Source organism: Notamacropus eugenii, chromosome 3 (genome assembly GCF_028372415.1).
Source record: "Notamacropus eugenii isolate mMacEug1 chromosome 3, mMacEug1.pri_v2, whole genome shotgun sequence".
NCBI classification, from domain to species: Eukaryota; Metazoa; Chordata; class Mammalia; order Diprotodontia; family Macropodidae; genus Notamacropus; species Notamacropus eugenii.
In genome coordinates, this window is record NC_092874.1 from 90304990 (window position 1) to 90323626 (window position 18637).

An 18637-nucleotide genomic window follows, 5' to 3' on the forward strand; every position below is an offset into this window, starting at 1 on the left:
GATCTACAAATATGTCCAAGGTTAGTGAAATTAGGCAAGGCAAGGATGAGGCTCCCTCCGCATGTCTCGAGAGGTTGATGGAGGCATATAGATTATACACCCCTATTGATCTGGAGGATCCACTCTGGCCCTTCCTCTTCTCTGGAATTTGAGCCTCTACCCCAGCTGGTGGTGTCTTGCCCCCTCTCAGAAGAATCGAGGCTAATGACTTTCTGATAACCAGCCAGACGCACCTTCACCTATATTGTCAAAATTTCAGCAGGAAGTTCCCAGTGTATGGGCTGAAACCCATCCTTTTGGTCTAGCAAGACACCAGCCTCCAGTAGTAGTTCAGCTTCTTTCAACTTCCGTGCCTGCTCAGGTTAAACAGTACCCCTTAGCGCGGCCAGCTCTTCTTGGAATCCGACCCCATATTGCCCATCTTCTGGGTGTGGGCATCCTCTGCCCCTGCCAAAGCCCCTGGAACACCCTACTCTTGCCTGTTTGTAAGCCTGATTCCGGGGATTTCTGTCCAGTTCAAGACCTCCGTGAAGTGAACAGCTGGGTAGAGACCCTCCATCCTACAGTTCCTAACCCCTACACCCTTCTGTCCTCTCTGGACCCTTTAGTCTGGTACACAGTCCTGGATTTGAAAGATGCTTTCTTTTCTATTCCCCTGGCCCCTGTGAGCTAGTCCATCTTTGTGTTCACCTGGACTGCTCTCCTTTTAGACAGCCCCAGCAGCACTGAATCCGGCCATGCTTCTGCCTAACCTCGCCCCCCCTGCTGACGAGCCGGGAGCCGCCCCTTTGCATGACTGTTCGGATGTTCTGGATACCATCCATACTAACCGCCCCAGCTTGCTGGACGTTCCTTTGACCAGCCCAGACCTTGAACTTTTCACAGATGGTAGAAGCGCAGTCATCAAGGGGGTGCGCCATGCAGGGGCCTCAGTGGTCACTTCCTCATCCACCCTGTGGGGCACTACCCTCCCGCCTGATACCTCAGCTCAGAGGGCAGAGCTCATTGCTCTAACTGAGGCTCTTCGCCTCTCTGAAGGGAAGAAGGTCAACATTTACACTGATAGCAGATATGCTTTCACTACTGTTCATGTGCAAGGTTATGTGTATCAACAAAGGGGTTTGTTGACTTCAGCAGGGAAAGAGGTGAGGAACCAGCAATAAATACGAGATCTGTTGGATGCAGTCTGGCTACCAAAAGAAGTTGCTGTCACCCACGTACCAGCCCACACATGGGGGACCGACGTTCTCTCTCTCTAGGAAATGCGGCTGAGGATCGGGCTGCCAGGGAGGCAGCCTGCAGAGAAACCCTCCCAGCACTCACTGTGGATGAATAGTCGTGGAATGAAACAAACTGTGGAGGCTGCAGCCTGGCAGTGCATAACCTGTGCAAAAGTTAACCCACATGGATTTCAGAAAATCCCATCTACCAGACCCTGGGGACTGTTTCCCAGTGATCATTGGGAGGTAGATTTCACTGACATGGAGCAAAGGGTTAATGGTTACTGATACCTGCTAGTTTTTCTTGACACCTTTTCAGGCTGGGTAGAAGCTTTCTTGGCTAAAACAGAAACCGCTGCAGCAGTGGCCAAGAAACTTCTAGAAATTATCCCAAGATTTGGCCTACCAGTCTCCATTGGATCTGATAACGGCCCAACTTTTGTGTCTCAGGTTGCACAAGCTCTTTCAAAAGCTATCAGGGTTAGGTGGAAACTACACTGTGCCTATAGGCCCCAGAGTTCAGGCCAGGTAGAAAGGATGAATAGGACCCTGAAGGAGCATATTGCTAAGCTTAAGGTTGAAACTGGCAAGACCTGGGTGAGTCTCCTTCCTTTTGCCCTGCTTCAGGCTAGGTGTACCCCCAACCCTGCGGCTCTCTGTTCCCCCCCCCTTTCAAAATCATGTTTGGAGTAGCCCCGCCCCCCCCTCCCCAGGTTGTTCCTGGAGTTGTTGATTCTGAGTGTTGGCTTCCCGACTTTTCTAATGTTGCCCTCCTTAAGTCCTTACAGGCTCTGCGCGAGGTCCAGAGTGCTCTCAAATCTTTATATCAAGCAACAACTACCCAAGGCCTAGGAGACCCGGCCACTTTGACTGTATCGCCAGGCGACTGGGTCCTCACAAGAAAACTACCCTGGGGTTCCTTGCTTGAACCTTGGTGGACCAGGCCTTTTCAAGTGATCCTGTCAAATCTAATTTCTGATTGTTCTATGCACACAAAATACTCCAACTCCCAATGCTAAAAATGCTCATGGCTCCTCATTTTCAGCCTTGACTTAGTTGGTCCCCCACGTGTGGGCTGGTATGTGGGTGATGGCAACTTCTTTGGGTAGCCAGACTGCATCCAAAAGATCTCGTATTTGTTGCTGGTTCCTCACCTCTTTCCCCACCAAAGTCAAGCGGCTAAGGTTGAAGGACACAAGGTGTGGATACATCGTTCACACGTCAAGCCAGTGGTACCACCATCTGCCCAGTGGACCGCACATCTGGTTGGAGACCTCAAGATTGCCCCAGCTGGCACTTGGTTTGCTTGCACCTTTGGTCTGACTACCTGTGTACAGAAGCATTCCTTTACTGTGGAACCCCAGGAAATCTGCATTTTAGTTCATGTCCTTGACATGGTTCCAGTCTCTGTTCAACTGGTCACCCTGGTTAACTACTCTGGTGACCGCCATAGCGGGGCCCCTAGCCCTTTTGTGCCTTGGTCTATTAATAGCCCCTTGCATTGTAAACTGTGCCTCTTAAGTACATCAGGGATCGCCTCCAATCTATTAAACTATTTGCTTTGTGCATGACTTATACCCCTTTGGCCTCTGATGAGTCCCTCATTTAAATTAGTTACATGAAAAGGGGGGAGTGAAGTGGATGTTATTTCCCCCTCTCCCCCCCTGGAGCCCCCCTGGGTTGAGAAATGTTTGTTGAGTTTCTAGGCAGGGTTGGGCCCTCCCCCCCCCCCTTGCCTAGCAGCCACTTTCTGTTGGGCCCCCCTTGCCTAGCAGCAACTTGGGCCCCTGTCAAAACTGTTCTGTGAGATATGTTTGCTGTTAAAACCACAAAGCTGTACCAGGCAGTGCTGAGATGCTTAAAAGACACACGCACACCTTAGTTTGGGGCTGCCTCCTCTGGGTTTTTCCATGAGACAGCCGCCGGCCCGGCTAGTAAAGATGCTCTCAGAATTCCCAATTGACTCTTGCCTGTGCCTTTTCTCGGTCCATCCATTTCAACAGTTTTTATGGAGTTGTTTGTTTTTCTGAAGGAATCTCTAATAATTTTTTACAGAGATAAGCATTTATTAAGCACTTATGTGTGAGGTGCAATGCTTAAGGATTGGAGAGACAGACATAAACAGAAGTCCTTTGCTCAAACTTCTATTCTGATGGGAGAGACAACAGGCAAAAAACTATGCCCATGGGATGGGAAGGAGGGACAGGACTAATGCCTTTTGCAAAAAGTGGTATTTACATTGAATCTTAAGTCAAGGCTAAAAATGAGGAGCCATGAGCATTTTTAGCATTGGGAGTTGGAGTATTTTGTGTGCATAGAACAATTAGAAAGCCAGTGTTGTGGGATCATAGATTAGATGGAGGGGAAGAAACTGTAAGAAAACTAAGAAAGGGGCCAGGTTGCTCAAGGTTTTAAAAGCCAAAATGAGGACAAGATGGGGTGTCCCAAAAGTCTTAGTGCCATTTTAAGTTATCTGAGCTATTAAAGCTTACATTTGCAGTAAGATCCATAGGGTGTTCCAAAAGTCTAAGATTCATCTGCATTGAAATATTTGCATTCCTGGGAGCTGAAATCAAGTGAAAAGGCATAGAGAAAAGAATGCCATGGTGAGTGGCAGATACAGGCAGCTCAGGTGAGGCCTACATAAATTGAGATGGAAACTAAGATGTAGCTGGAACATGATAAGCTGTGGTAAATAAGTAACAGTGAAGATGGGGAGAAAAAAAAACCCAAAAACCATTGTGCATTCATGAGCCCAATCAAGTAATCCAGCATCCTGAAAGCCACTGGTTTTTGGTAACCCAGGACTACATATTCCAGAAAAAGGAAAATAGGAAAGTAGGTATATCAGCATGCTTTTGTGTTTCTGAACTTGTTAATGGGATCCTGTGAGTCCTTAGTGTCATGCATTTTCCACAGGGTTAGATTAAAATTGTTACCTACCTAGATAGATCCTAGTAGGACAGAGTACTGGATCTAGAGTCAAAACTTGGATTCACAATCCTGCCTTTGATGTTTCCTGAGTTACTCAGTCTTCTTAGACCTCAGTGTCCTTTCTATCAAATGAGAAGGATAAACTAGAACCCACAGTTTTGAAGCCACATGGACCTACTTAATCCTTGGGTACAGCCTTTTGACTGAGTCTGTTTTACATAACAAATCCTTTTATTAAGGGGCTTTGTTCTGTGAAGTTTGGATTCAGTCACAGGGCCACATTTGAGGATCGAGAGAGCCACATATGGCCTCCAGGCCACAGCATGGTTCCAGGCTGCCTTCTGAATCTAACATCATACCTGTATTTTACGCTGAATATTTGTCTGGGGGTTGGTGTTAGCTTCCCACATTTGGAGGGAAATAATACAATTATTACAATTATGCGTAAGGTTTATTTTGTATTTTTTCCTATATTAACTTCAGGTAGAGGCAACAAGTGACACTTGCAACAGGCACTTACATTACTAAGCTAGAGTAATTCACTGACTACTTCAAGTACAATACTACACAGAAACTGTGTCTTCCTTCACCAGTGTATCAGGAAGGAAAAAAAATTGAGAATATTTAGGTATAGTGAATAGAGTGCCAGGCCTGGAATCAGGAGGACTCCTTTTTGTGAATTCAAATCTGGCCTTCAACATTTACTAGTTATGTTACTCTGGGCAATTCACTTAACCTTGTTTGCCTCAGTTTTCTCATCTGTAAAATGAGCTGGAAAAGGAAATGGCGAATAACTGGTATCTGCCAAGAAAATCCCGAATGGTGTCACAAAGAGTTGAACATGATTGAGAAACAACTCACAATCATTTCTCTGATGGCATGGTCTTCTTCGGCAACGAAGGATGAACATGCGCACGCACACACAGACCTAGGAGCTTCTACTTTAAAAAAAAAAAAAAAAAAAGAGGATATTGTGGAAAACAATGTTCAGAAAAGCAAAAAAAAGGACAACCCAGAATAACTTAGCCTGCAAAGCAGAGTGTGACCAGAACTAGCTTGAAAAAAATTTGAGAAGCAAACAAAAGTTAAGACACCAGAAAGCTAAATTTACTTAACCAATAGAAGGGGACTTTGTAATATATTAACATCGTGAAGGGGCAAAGAAACAAGTGCCTCCTCAGAAACTGAATGTCCTTAAATGATATTGAATTAGAAGGGGTGGGGGGGGAAAGACTTTGGGAGTAAATTGGTTTTATTTCCAAGAGGTTGAAGAAGGAAGAGAAGGGAGGGTACAAGGGAAATGGGCTAATGAGACTTATTAATCTTATTAGAATTAGACTTATTGGAAGGAAGCAGCATCAAAGGCAGGATGTGAATTCAGATTTTGTCTCCAGATCCAGTGCTCCATCATACGAGGATGCCTTCTAGGTAGGAAACAATTTTTATCTAACCCTACAATAGGAAGGGTTGGGAGAGGGGGGAAGAAGACTTGTTATTTTTCATAGTGTTGATGAGGGTATGTAAATATGGAGGAGAAAGGGAAGGGGGCGGGGAACAGGAACTTTACTCTTAACTGAACCAAGAGGAGGATTGGACACAAAATTTGCAGAAACTCATGAAATTCAACCAGGAAGCAAAGATGTTTAAGAGGAAGGATGATGTCAGGAAGGGAATAATTGTAAACAAACCAAACTTACTGATCTTGGAAGGTGGTTGTAAAGTAAAGAGGGAACAAAAGTATTAACTAAACAAGTGTTCATCAGTTCTGGAATGACTAAAAGTCTGGTGTATTAATAGAATGGAATATTTTTGTGCCATAGAAATGACAAAAGATGACTTAGAAAATCTTGAGTTAGTATAAACAGAGTGAAATTAGAATCAGGAGAATGAGTTATACAATGACAACACTGCAGAGAAAAATAATCTGAACTATGATCAAACACCGGATTTGAGAATGGAGCATGTTAGATAGAATTGATGGGATGTTTGGTTGCATGTGCTTGGACCCCAATTCTAAAATCACACTTCTCTAAAAATCACATTTCTCCTTGGCTTCAAAAACACTATCCCATGCAGTTTCTCCCCAGCCCAAGGATACAGCCTGCCCTAGTAAAACTTTTTTCAATACGGTAGCTGACTGCATCTATAGAATTTATTAGTCTGAACCAACTGTGTACTGGCTGAAGTGGCTGTATACCAGGTCATAACTACATTTACTACTCCACCGACCAATCATATGTATCCTAGACTTAGACAAACATATGCTGTCTTTCATTTGTCTTGTCCAACAAGATATTGATGAGAGCAACCAGGTATTCATTAATCAGCACTGTCCATTAATTGACTTAGTGATGTTTCAGGCCTAAAACCACACCTCCATGTAGCCCTACCTTGGGCTATTTCCCAATGAACTCTGGGTAAAATGCCTTCACAGTATATACTAAAAATGCATGTTCCTTTTAAGAACTAACCACTCCTTAATCACTTTCTAATCTTACCCTGAATCACCTAATTACCATATTTGGCACGTTTTACTATATATATAAACTTTACCTGTACCCCTCTAAAATTATAGGTTCTCTAAGAATTTTTGCCCACTGAAAAGCATAATAAATCTTAACCACCTTAACCTTAACAATGCTTGAGTCCAAATGGCCCCAACGGAATTCTAGTCTTGGAGTTCCTGTACCTCTGTCTCTCCAGCCCTCATCAGAATCAGTATAAAATGAGACAAATTTTATAGGTATAGCCTCTGTGTGGATTTATTTCTCTTGATTATCCTTGTTAGTTTTTTCCCCACTAGTATTCAGGGGTGGGTAAGAATAAGAGGGTGGTAACAAAAGCCAAAAAAAGAGGTCATGAAACATTTTTTTAAATGCAGAGGATAATAGGTGTTCAGGAGAAAACATAAATGAGTTTTGAAAGTACTGTGAACTTATGCATGTTTTTTTTTCTAAAAGCAAGGCATTCATGGTCCTTACATACAATCCTTTTCTTGGGTTTTACTGTACTCATAAAAATGTTAAAGATGTTTTTAAAAATTTCTACATGGTCACATTTATCTAATCTCTTCTCCCCTTCTCTTCAAAAGTTCACTGCCCTCTAGCTGAAGAATGAAATATGATCCCAGTGTCTTTGTCCCAGACACAACATCTGGCCTGGGCTATGGCTCTAAACCACATTCCAGATTAGCGTTTTTACTGAAGTGTGAAGAAAGACCCTCCAGGGGGTGAGGCAGGAGTAATGGGAGATGTGGAGTCTTAGGACCAGTCATAGACTCTTCAACCTGAACCCGTAAAGTGTTTGTTTTTTGACTTCTTGTGCCCCATCATACTTGTAAAGAACCTTGTCTAGATAGAGCTTATGCTAAAGCATATATATATTTTCATCGGAAACTGGACATTATTGGCTTATTTTCAAAGTTGGACTCTGTGGGCAATGGGATTGTGTTGTCCTTTCTTGAAAATCAGAATTCTTGCTCTTTATTCTTGTTGCACCTCTTGACATTTTCCCACAGCCTTTCAGATGCTGCCTGACAGATCCCTTAGGGATGAATCTTTGTGTGGGTCTATATGATGTAGTGATAGGGAATTTGAATTCTCTAAAAGCAAAGCAACTAATACTTTTGACCTGATGATTTCGTTCTTTATAAGGTGAAGGAAGCAATGAGAACTATGCTTCTGGACTCAGTTTTGAGCAATACGGAAAACACAATTGCTAAAGTAGACATATGAAGGTTGTGATGTTTGTGAGGACTTTGGATACTAAGGTGAGGAGTTTTGACTTATTGAGGCATTGGGTCACTGTTGAAATGTTTTGTATAGAGCTCTGAGTTGGGCTATGGTCAGATTTTGTAGGTTGTTGTGTTTGTCCTTTCTTGTCGAAGAGGACCATGACTTTCAGATGATAACATGACTTGCAGTTGACTTTGATTTGAGTGGGGGGGGAGGGGCTGTGAAAGGTCACCAACTTCTCTTTATTCACTTGAGCCCTCTGGGTCCAGTGGCCTGATGTTCATCAGGACAACTAGAGATATGGCCCAGGATGCAATGTGAGACCTGGCCCTTTCAGGCTAAGATCTTATCACATTCTCACTTTGAGTGATGGTTAGATCTAGACGCAAAATGCAAGGGGAAAGTCCCTGGGCTTTTTCATGTAGAACTTCAAGTCATGTAGGAACTAGTGAAATACTGTTGATCAAGTAGGCCTTTCACCCTATAAACAGTAAAAACACATTTTTCCTTGTTGCAAGTATGGTAGAAAGTTTTACCCTGGTGTTACATCCCTGGTAGATCTATTGGTGAGTAATAGCATAGCTTTTTGCTTCTTCCCCTCGCTAAACCTATACCAACTACCATTACAGGTATGAATCCATGAGGAAAGATGGAGACAGTGCTAGAACTAAACAGAACTTGGTCTATATAACAACTGTATCTTTGCAAGGTAAGTAACCTTTTTAAAATAACCTTTTCATGAGTCATATCCATCCTTGTTGACCTATTTGAGCTTAGGATCCAACAACTTTTATTTTCCCCACTTCTCTCATTTCATGGTAACACTGAAGGATGCCTGACTCTACCTACCCTGCTTATCATGGGAAACAGTCTTAAGTAATTTGAACAAACTGCAGTTGGCTTCAAAGGCAAAGCTAAAGGGACAGTTGAGGGAAAATCAGGGGGTTTGGGTTGAACTAGTCAAATAACATAATAATTAGGTGCTGAGGGATAGAAATCACATATCTACCATGAAAAATCACCTTGGAGATGTGAAAGGTACTGAAAAATAAACTGGGGCCAAAGTGTGAACCATAGCATGAGGGAGATGCTGTCAGGCCTTATAAGGCTATAAGCTATAAGGCCATGACAGCAGAGAAATACTGGAACTCCTTCCCCTCAGTGTTATGGAGAGGAGGCCCCTAATACGTAGGAGCCATTGTTCCTGTGTCCAGAAATGTGGGGGTCATATAGCTGTAGGATCTTCAGCATTCAAGAGGAAGTAGTAGGACTTTGGGGAAACACAGCCTGGATTTAGAACTGAGGAAATCTGGGTTGAAGTACTGTGTTTAACCTGTTAACTATAATAATACAGCTCGTATGTCAGTCATTCTGAGTACAACTTATGATCATAAAAGATTATATAAAATGAAGGGGCAATTCATAAGATTATAAATAGAAGAGGGTAGTCAATGTGCATCAGTAGAGAGTTTCAACTCAGAGTTCCTCACATTGAAGTTGAACATTTGGGCAAAAAACAAAAGAAACTTACCACTACTGTCTTCTCCGGTTACCTGATTTTTCTCCTTATGTAAAACAAGTGTTTTCAAGACTGCTTATAAAACTTCATGGGAGCAAGCCATTTCTGAAAAGCAATTTGGGGTTAGTAAATAAATTTAAATGTCCATACCCTTTTGAACTACTTCACAAGGTCATTGATAAGAGAGTCCCCACGTATACCAAAGAAATGGAAACAAAGATGCCTATTGATTGGGGACTACCTAAACATGTTGTGGCATATTGTGAGAGCAAAACTTTCCACAGTAAGTTATTGTTAATTGATAAAGTCACTGAGAATAAGTTGGATAATAAGGCAGCCAGCAGACTTCAGGTGGATTCAACCAATCAAATGACAGATACTGGCCTTCAAACAATTACAGTTTTTTGATAAAGGAACCAAATCTACAGCTAGCTGGAACTAGCCAAGAAAAATGACCTAGAGTTACCTGGAGAAGACTTTTCTTCACTACATTTGCTTAATGAACTTAATGCAGGTAATGAGACACACCCTGCAAAAAATTATCCCTCCATTTTCTGATCATGGGTTCTACGTTAAAGCATGTTTGGGAGGGAGAATCACACTTAAGGGGGTTATGTAATGGGCATGTAGAGAAGATGGTGACCTAATGGAGAATGGACCAATCCATCTCCTGGTGGGAGGATCTGTCTTGAACTAACAGTATATAGCTCATCTTGCTTCTGTATTCATCCTGAAAAGACAGTAGGGGGCCTATTTTGGTCGAAATGTTCAATTCTTCTGAACTTTGCTGTAATAAATTTTCCTTGATACCTTATTAGTGTCAAGCATGTTTCTAACAATATGAATGTAATTGGAATATCATTGTACCATAAAGAACATGAATAAACGTGATGAGTATAGAGAATTATGGAAAGACAAATGAATTGATGCAGCAAAGGAAGCAGAGATAAGGAAATGTGAAGACTGTATGGAGTCAGTTTCAAAGAACAACCACCACAAAACAATCAAAATGTTAAAAATTACAAAGAACAAGCAAGAGGTGAGAAGCCAACTTCCTCAGCTCTTTTACAGAGCTAATTATTTCAATATATTGACCCTGTAGAATTTTTTTCTCTTTCTTTAGAATTTTTGTGTGTGTTTTTGTTATGTAAAATGGTTTCTTGGGAGGGATACAGGAATAAAAATAGACAACAAAAACAAAATGTCATTAAAAATTTCTTTAAAAAAAAAATAGGAGAGGAGGCAGTATCCACACCTAACCTCTGGTAGAAACTTTTTTCCCCCAGGTATCCTGTTAAAGCGTGGAGAAGAGACTTGTAGATTGTGGACTGGATATTGCATTGATCTCAACTGAAGTGAGGCTCCCCATCCTCCAGAACCCAAGAAAATGATACCTGCAAGACCAAATGTGGCAGCCCCACAGTCCCAAACTCCCCTGAACCACCAATAATGAAACTTGAAGAGTCGTCTTGGGAGCTTCATGCCAAAACATGAAGCCTGTCAACAGCATTTCAGGCACTTCTGCTACCGGGAGTCAGCTGGCCCAAAGGAGACTCTCAACAGACTCCAGGAGCTTTGCTGCCAGTGACTAAGGCCAGAGGCCTATGCCAAAAGTCAGATTCTGGAGTTGCTGGTGCTTTGAGCAGTTCCTCCTCATCCTACCTGGAGACATTCAGACCTGGGTGCATGGAAAGCATCCCAAGAGTGGTGATGGAGTGGTGACCCTTGTGGAGGATTTGCAAGCACAGCCTAGCAAAGCAAGGCCAACAGTCTTTGGCCATACACCCACATGGATAGTGCCCTCAGAGAAGCCTTGACCACTGGAAAGGAGCCCTAGAAACCCCAACCAAAACCATCCAAGCTTTCAAACAAAGGGAAATAGCTAATTCCTGGCCTACAAAGGGAATTCCATCTCTACTGAGAGAGGCTCAGCTGTTTCTGAAGGTACTTCCTCTTCCCAGGAAGAGAGATCCCAGAGACCTGGAGTTGGCAACTGTGCTAGAATTGTTGACGTTTCAGGATGTAGTGGTGGAGAAAATTTGGCCTGCACAGCCTCTAGGGCTTGAAATTGGGACACAGAATAGGGGAAGAAAATAAATCCAGAAGGTTCACAAAAACCTACAACAGTTCCAGAAAAGTAAAAGTGAAGTTTGGGAAATAAAAGTCTGATGTCCAAGAGAAGCCTGAGGGGAGGCATCAGAGACCTGCCCTGAGTGTAGAATAAGCTTTCTTCAGTTGTCATGCCTTCAGGCACACAGAAGAACCCATGATTCTCTCAAGCCCTACCAGTGCCCGTGTTGTGGGAAAAACTTTGCCCATGGCTCCATCCTCAGGCTGCATCTGAGGACACACACAGATGATTGTCCACATGTGTGTTCTGAGTGTAGGGAATGCTTCCAACAGAGTGGCCACCTGAGAAAACACCAGCAGATCTATTCCACAGAGGTGGCTTTCTCGTGCGCTGACCGTGATCAGGGTTTCCAACAACAGTCCAGCCTTCTGCAACAGTTACGTGCCCCTGCCAGGGAAATGGAGCAGGACATCAAACCAGCTTTCCTGTGCTCAATTTGTGGGTAGGGTTTCCAGCGACGTGTCGATTTCCAACGCTGTCTGGGTTTCCATGATAAGGAGAAGCTTCTCCATGGTGTTGAGTATGGCAAAAATTTTCTTCAGGGTACCAGCAACAGCAAGCTCCCATTGAGCAGAAGCCTTGCGTGTGGTGAATGTGGCAAAACCTTCCAGAAGAAGGAGCATCTGGTCACTCACCAGCGGGATACATACAAGAGAGTGACCCCTCTCCTGCCAGGATTATGAATGTGCCTTTAGCCAGAGATCCCAACTAGTTAGTCATCACCATGTGCATACTGGTCAAAAGCCCTATGCCTGTTCTGAGCGTGGGAAGCACTTTGTGTGCCGGGCTGGCCTTGCACGCCACATGCTGATTCATGGTGGAGAGAGGACCCATCATTGTGGCCAGTGCAACAGATGCTTCAGCCAGAACCAGGACCTGAGCTACCATCAGCTCAGCCACACTGGTGAGTGGTCATATCTCTCTGGTGTGTGTGGGGAGCACTTCAGCCAGAATGCTCACTTGGCTTGTCACTAGCATATATACACAGGAGAAAAACCTCACTCCTGTGTCACATGTGGCCATTGCTTCCACAACAGCTCCAACCAAGTATGGCACATTTGGACCCATGCAAGAGAGAGACGCTACCACTGTAAAACCTGCGGAAGAGGTGTCTGCTGGAGTGCCCACCTTCAGCGCCACTTTGGGACCCATCCAGCAACTGATAATGCGGAAGCAGGCAAAGGCATTAAAGAATTGGGGGGCTCAATCAAGGAGGCTCCTCAGCAGTGTCAACAGTGTGGAAAGAACTTCAGCTGCGGCTGTAACATGTTTGGTACCAGACACTACATCTATAGCCAATGTGGTTTAGCCACAATTCTCACCTGATGAGACACCTGAGGACCCATGGCAAGGAGACTCTGTATTTGGCATCCCTGAAACCCTTACTTGGCCAAGACCCCGAGTCACCCAGAGGATCTCTGCTGGGCTTGTATACTTTGTCTTCAAATAGGATGGAGAAAGTGACCTCATCAGGCCATCTCATTCCCCATTTGGGCATTTTCTCATACTCCTCCCTAGGTTTTTCTTCAGCTTCTCCTTGCCAAAGTGAGTAAAGCAAAATTATTTCCTTCTTAAAGTTTTCTGGAACTTGTTCTCTCTTTCCTCCTCACCTACCAGCATCACAGATAGTACTCACTCCCTCTACACTCCAGGAGGATAGGTAGATATCCACAGAGAAAGGATAATCCTGAATGTTTCTTCATTGTCCCCACCTTTGCAGAGTCAAAGACTGGCCTTTGGGCTGTAGAAGTCTCATGCACCCTTATTAACTTCTGTTTAGGACCTAGTTATTAGCAGATCCTAGAACTGGGCACTACCCTGCTGGCAAAAGGCATAAAAAAAATCAGACCAAGCCGTGTACATCATGTAAAACTTTGTGATGCAGAGAGTCTCTTGGACCTTCCTTATAACTAAATGTTTTGGGTACTCCATCCAGATTCCTATCGTAACTGCTTTAAGGACAGTATGTTCGTCCTTTGTTGTCGAAGACCATGCTATCAGAAAAATGATGACATGACTTGCACTTGACTTTGTTTTGTGTGAGGCCAGCCTCACTTCTCCAGAGTCATCTGGATCTAGTGACCAGACATTCATCAGGATGACTGGAGATGACCCAGGATGAGGCAGTTGGGGTTAAGTGACTTGCCTAAAGTCACGCAGCTAGTGAGTGTCAAGTGTCTAAGGTGAGATTTGAACTCAGGTCCTCCTGACTCCTGCACTGGTACTCTATCCACTGCATCTAGCTGCCACTGTAAGGACAATGTGTCCCAACAAGCTGCCATGTATCTTTCAGGAGAGACCTACTCACTGACTATTTGTGTACCCAGACAAGATTTGGAATAAAAACGCAATTTTTAGACCAAAAAAAATAGGAGGGAATCAGTATGAACCAATTTATCCAAGATTTCTAGTTATGTTTTTAAAGACCAATTCAGAATTCCCAGACTGTTTTAAGTAAGTTTCTACATTCCCCTTTAAATATCCAGAAATGTATTGTTGCCGTCTAAGCTGTGCTCCATAATAGATATTCATTTTTTTTTAATTACCAGTGGAGAAATGTACCAAAAAGCATTCCAAGCTGAAAGCAACTTGTGCTTCTTCATGCAAAGGCTAATGTTGTAGTCATACATGGAATGTTGCAGATGGCCCCTACCACTGTGTAAGGGGCGCTGACCGCCACACCATCTGGGACGTCACACTGACGGACATCAGGTAAACTGAGTCCAGTTCAGGGAAGGGTGAACAAGATGGCATTGGAAGGGACAGCCCCACCCCTGGTTTGTGTTTGTTACTATAGTTCCAGCTTGTGTTCATTACTATAGTTTTGGGTTTGTTTGTGTGTGTTACCATGGCTCACTGGGCTGACTGGCAAAGACTATATAATCAGAGTGCTTCCTTGAATAAATCGGAGTTGCTTCATGACCTGCTCTCCCACCTCATTCTTTTACTCACTAGCTCCACAGGAGGACGAGCAGCCTGCTGGTCAGGCATAAGACTTGTTCCTCTTGGTGTGCTATACTGTTACCATAGCACCACTGTGTTCTTCTTTAGTAACTGATATGCTCAGGACACTAGACCATGCTGAAAAATCACCCAAGTTTCCAATGTGCAACTCTTGGGGTTACACAGGTCACCTGCAGTCTTGTGGGGTTTGGGGAGAGGTAACTTCCCCTAACCTCATTATGTGTGGGTTGGTGGGACTTCACCCCCTGCCCATTGAAGTACTTTGCAACTTACTGTCATCCTGGCTGGTTTGGCTCATTAGCAAACAAGCCGTGGGTTTGAAATCTCTGATGTATTTCGTACCTTTAGTGGTGCCTATGATAACACGTTCATTCAGTCTTATTCTTGTAAACTACTGTTTACCCAAAAGGTGGGGAGAAAGGATGCTAGTAATTGAAGGACGATGAGAAAAGGCTATATCTAAAAGACACATTTTTATTTTAGAGGCAACTGAGAATAAGATTGTGAGGACTGGATCCATCTAATTTAAAATAGTATTTTTTTGTCAGGGAACAGCTTGTGATAATTAGAATCACCTGCAGTTTCCAATTCCAACAAATAGAACCTTCAAACAGCTCTCTTGTGAGTCTAGTCCATGTGAGTGCTCCTAGAATGCTTGATATTTGAGCTTTTGTAAGGTGGTGTTTCAACCTCTGCTTGAAGAAATAATAGTCACAGACTGAGTTGGAAGGGACCTTAGATGGCATCCAGACCATCTCCCTTCTTCTGCTAGCCTCCACTTTATACATGAGGAGTTAGGGTCAGAGAAAGAAACTTACTTTTTCAAGATTATACATGTAAGAGGCAAAGCCAGGATTGGAGCTTCAGGTCCTCTTTTTAAAAATCTAGCATGCTTTCTACTTTTTCATTCTGCATTTTCATATAAGAACTTTTGGTGTTTATTGTGGCCCTTCCCTAGTCTAGTATAACTCATTTCTCTTCATGTGGGACTTGACTAGCTGTTCACTAACCCTTAGGTTCTTAATGTTCTCTTTCCAAAGATGGAACTTCTTAAGCTGTAAAGCTGTTCCAGAAGAACTAAAATGTCCTTGAGACTACATTGTAGGCCAGGATATTAGTGGAACCAGAAGGCATGGGTTAACTGTAGGTCCTTTCAGCCTACATATCAAATATTGCAAAAAACAAATTTTTTAGGACTTTAGCAGAGACTTAACTGACTTTAATTTGCATTTATTTTCTTGAATTTTTAAAAAGTTATCCCATAACTTGGTTTTACCAGATGTCTTTGAACACTTTTATTAAATGGATTGTTTAGATCCTTGGTTTCTGAATGACCCATTGCATTAGATGTGGGATAAGATTCATTCTGGTCAAGCCTACCATTCATCAGTGATTTGGTTTCAAGGTTGGAACAAGGCAGTACTTCTGTACCATAAGATTGAATAAAAGCAACTTTACTTAAAGCAAGGATAGCTTAACAATTCATAGGTTATAATTTGGTGTGTATTGGTATTCAAGGAGGACTAGCACCTTGAGTGTGAAGACTTGCTAAGCCCTTTTCCAGGGCTGTTCATCCCCATCTTTGGTGTCTACCTGGCGCTCAACCCTTACCTGTGGCATACTCAGTGGCCACACACTGGTAAACCATCTCCTCAGAGAAGCTAAACCAGGTTAAAGGTAACTGACCTCAAACCTGAGTTAAGGGGATGTCTGTACCAAGCATATGAAGACTTCCTTTAGCAGAATAGATGGGTGAGAAGAATTTGTTCTAACAGTCACGAAGGTGGCTGAAGTATTATATAGTATGTAGAACTTGGTCAGACATCTAGGAGTGGAGCATCAACTTTCTATAGTCTAACCCTATTTATTTCTCTGACCCTAACTCCTCATGTGTAAAGTAGAGGCTAGGAAGAGGAAGGGAGATAGTCTGGATGACATCTAAGGTCCCTTCTAACTCTGTCTGTGACTACCATTACCTCAAGTAGAAGAAGCCTGGTTCAAATCCGAGTCTTCTTGTCAAATCAAGGATGGCTTCCCTGCTCCTTCAAGTGGAAACCAGTAAAGATGATGCAAAAAGACTTTTCCTACAACCTTCCCCTCCCCAAAACTTTAGGGTCTCTTCTACAACTGACGGTCTTCAACTTTAGGAGGAACCTTAGCACTATTGTTGTACAGTCATGTCCGAGTCTTCATGACCCCATTTGAGGCTTTCTTATTGGAGTGGTTTGCCATTTCTATCTCCAGCTCATTTTACAGATGAGGAAACTGAGAAAGGATTGAATGACTTGCCCAGAGTTACATGGCAAGTTAAGTGTCTGAGGCCAGAACCCAGTGTTCTATTTCCCCACCTATCTGCATTATTAGAACCCAAAGAATTAAATACAAAGAATGAAAAAATGCAAACATAATGTATAAAGACTTCTAAAAAGTAGAATTTTAGAGTGGGTAAAATTGAAACAATTTTATTAAGAGTTCAGTTTATTTAGAACTTTTTCATTGCCTCTAAGCCCACTTCATATTTTGAGCCTTATAAACTGTGACAGTAGTCTGAGCAAGGGAAGGGATCAGATGCTAAAGTCTTCAGATCTATAAGAAGGGCAACAAATTCCTTTGGGGGAGAAGTATACCTGGAAGAAACTCCTAAACAAGGGCTACACTTTTGTCAATCTTAAATGTGCCTTTTGGCAAATCCTTTCCTTGTTCCTTCTTCTGGAACCAAGCAGCAATAATCTAATCCTTCCATATGATAATCTTTGTAGTCTGAAGTCAACTATCATGTTTCAGCTTCCTATCCAAGGCTTATCAGATCCACTTTACACTCCCCATAGTATCTTCATCTGAGGACTGTACGACCTGGTGTCCAATCTCCTTAACATCCTAGTTACCCTTCCTCTGGATTTTGACCATCCATAGCTCTGCCTATGGAAAGGTGATCTGGAGTCTTTAGGCTATACATATGAATAGTCCAGGAACTTGGCTTGGCAGATATGAGAAAATGAATGACGTTGCTCCTGAATTTAGCTTTCTCTATGCTTTTCCCCTGCTTGAGAATGGTAGTAGTTTGAAATTAACTCATGGATCCCAGAACCTTGGGGTCCTTAGCAGTTTTATTGGGTGAAAAATCCCTACATTGATAAATAAAATAGCAAGAATGATGATTGGGTGTATCTTTAGATAAAAATTGGAAAGCAGAGAATGTTTATTTCAGAGAAGTCTAAAACAGAGACTGTCTTCTGAGCTAGGGAATTTTAGTTCAAAAGTCCTATTTATATTTGAAAGTATTACTTTTGTTAATTTATTCTAAATAGCTTGGCACTGAGGAAAAGTAATCTGAAGTAGCAAGATTGGTCTCTCCTTAAGGGGAAAAAAGTCAAGAAGTTAAAGTGGGTATGTGGATGTGTATTTCTTCCCAACAAGCATTATAGTATAATGCTATGACTGAAGCTAGGGTCTCTGCTTTTCTGAAAGTGCTCAGGAGAAGACAGTACATGACAGCCATGCACTTGAACTATTGCCAGAAATTGGAAGTAAAGAGGTCAATAGCCATGTGCCCAGTAGGACTATATCTATTAGCAACCAGTGGGGATGAGTGAAGAGCAGGTCCGTTAGGAGCAGTGCAACATCAGAGGCATGAGTTGTCTTTCCAGTTGTCTGCCCTGGAAGGAAGAAAACGAGCATTTATTAAGCTACTGTTTACTTTTGATTATTGTGCTGGGGATACCAAATAAACAAAAACATCACTGCCTGAAAAGAGCTTACCTTTTTTGGGGGGAAGGCAACAAACAAAAGGGAGCTGAAAAAGGAGGAGGATGGTTTTGAAGTCCAACCATCTTTATTTCTTCTGTGAAATGGAGGCTCCAGGAAGAACTCAAAGATAGAAAGGGATACACCAGGGTGAGCAAGCAGTACCACTCTTGGGCATGAAAAACTTAGGCATTGAAAGAGGGTCCAGAACAGGCCAGCAGTAGAGGGGGCATGATTTGAAGGTTGGGAGGAGAACCTTGACCACATGTGATTGCTGGTATTTTAGGAACAGTATATCCCATTGCTACCTTTTCTTGCTAGGCCATTTAATTAAATGCCCTTTGCTCTGGCCTACTTAGTCCATTGATGAGCTGTGATTGAGTAGACGTGG

General features: G+C 42.8%; 1 pseudogene; it reads left to right on the plus strand.

Annotated features, from left to right (window-relative positions):
* LOC140532951 (uncharacterized) overlaps window positions 1–14931 on the plus strand; it is a 38783-nt pseudogene extending 23852 nt beyond the window's left edge.
* Window positions 14932–18637: the final 3706 nt, after the last annotated feature.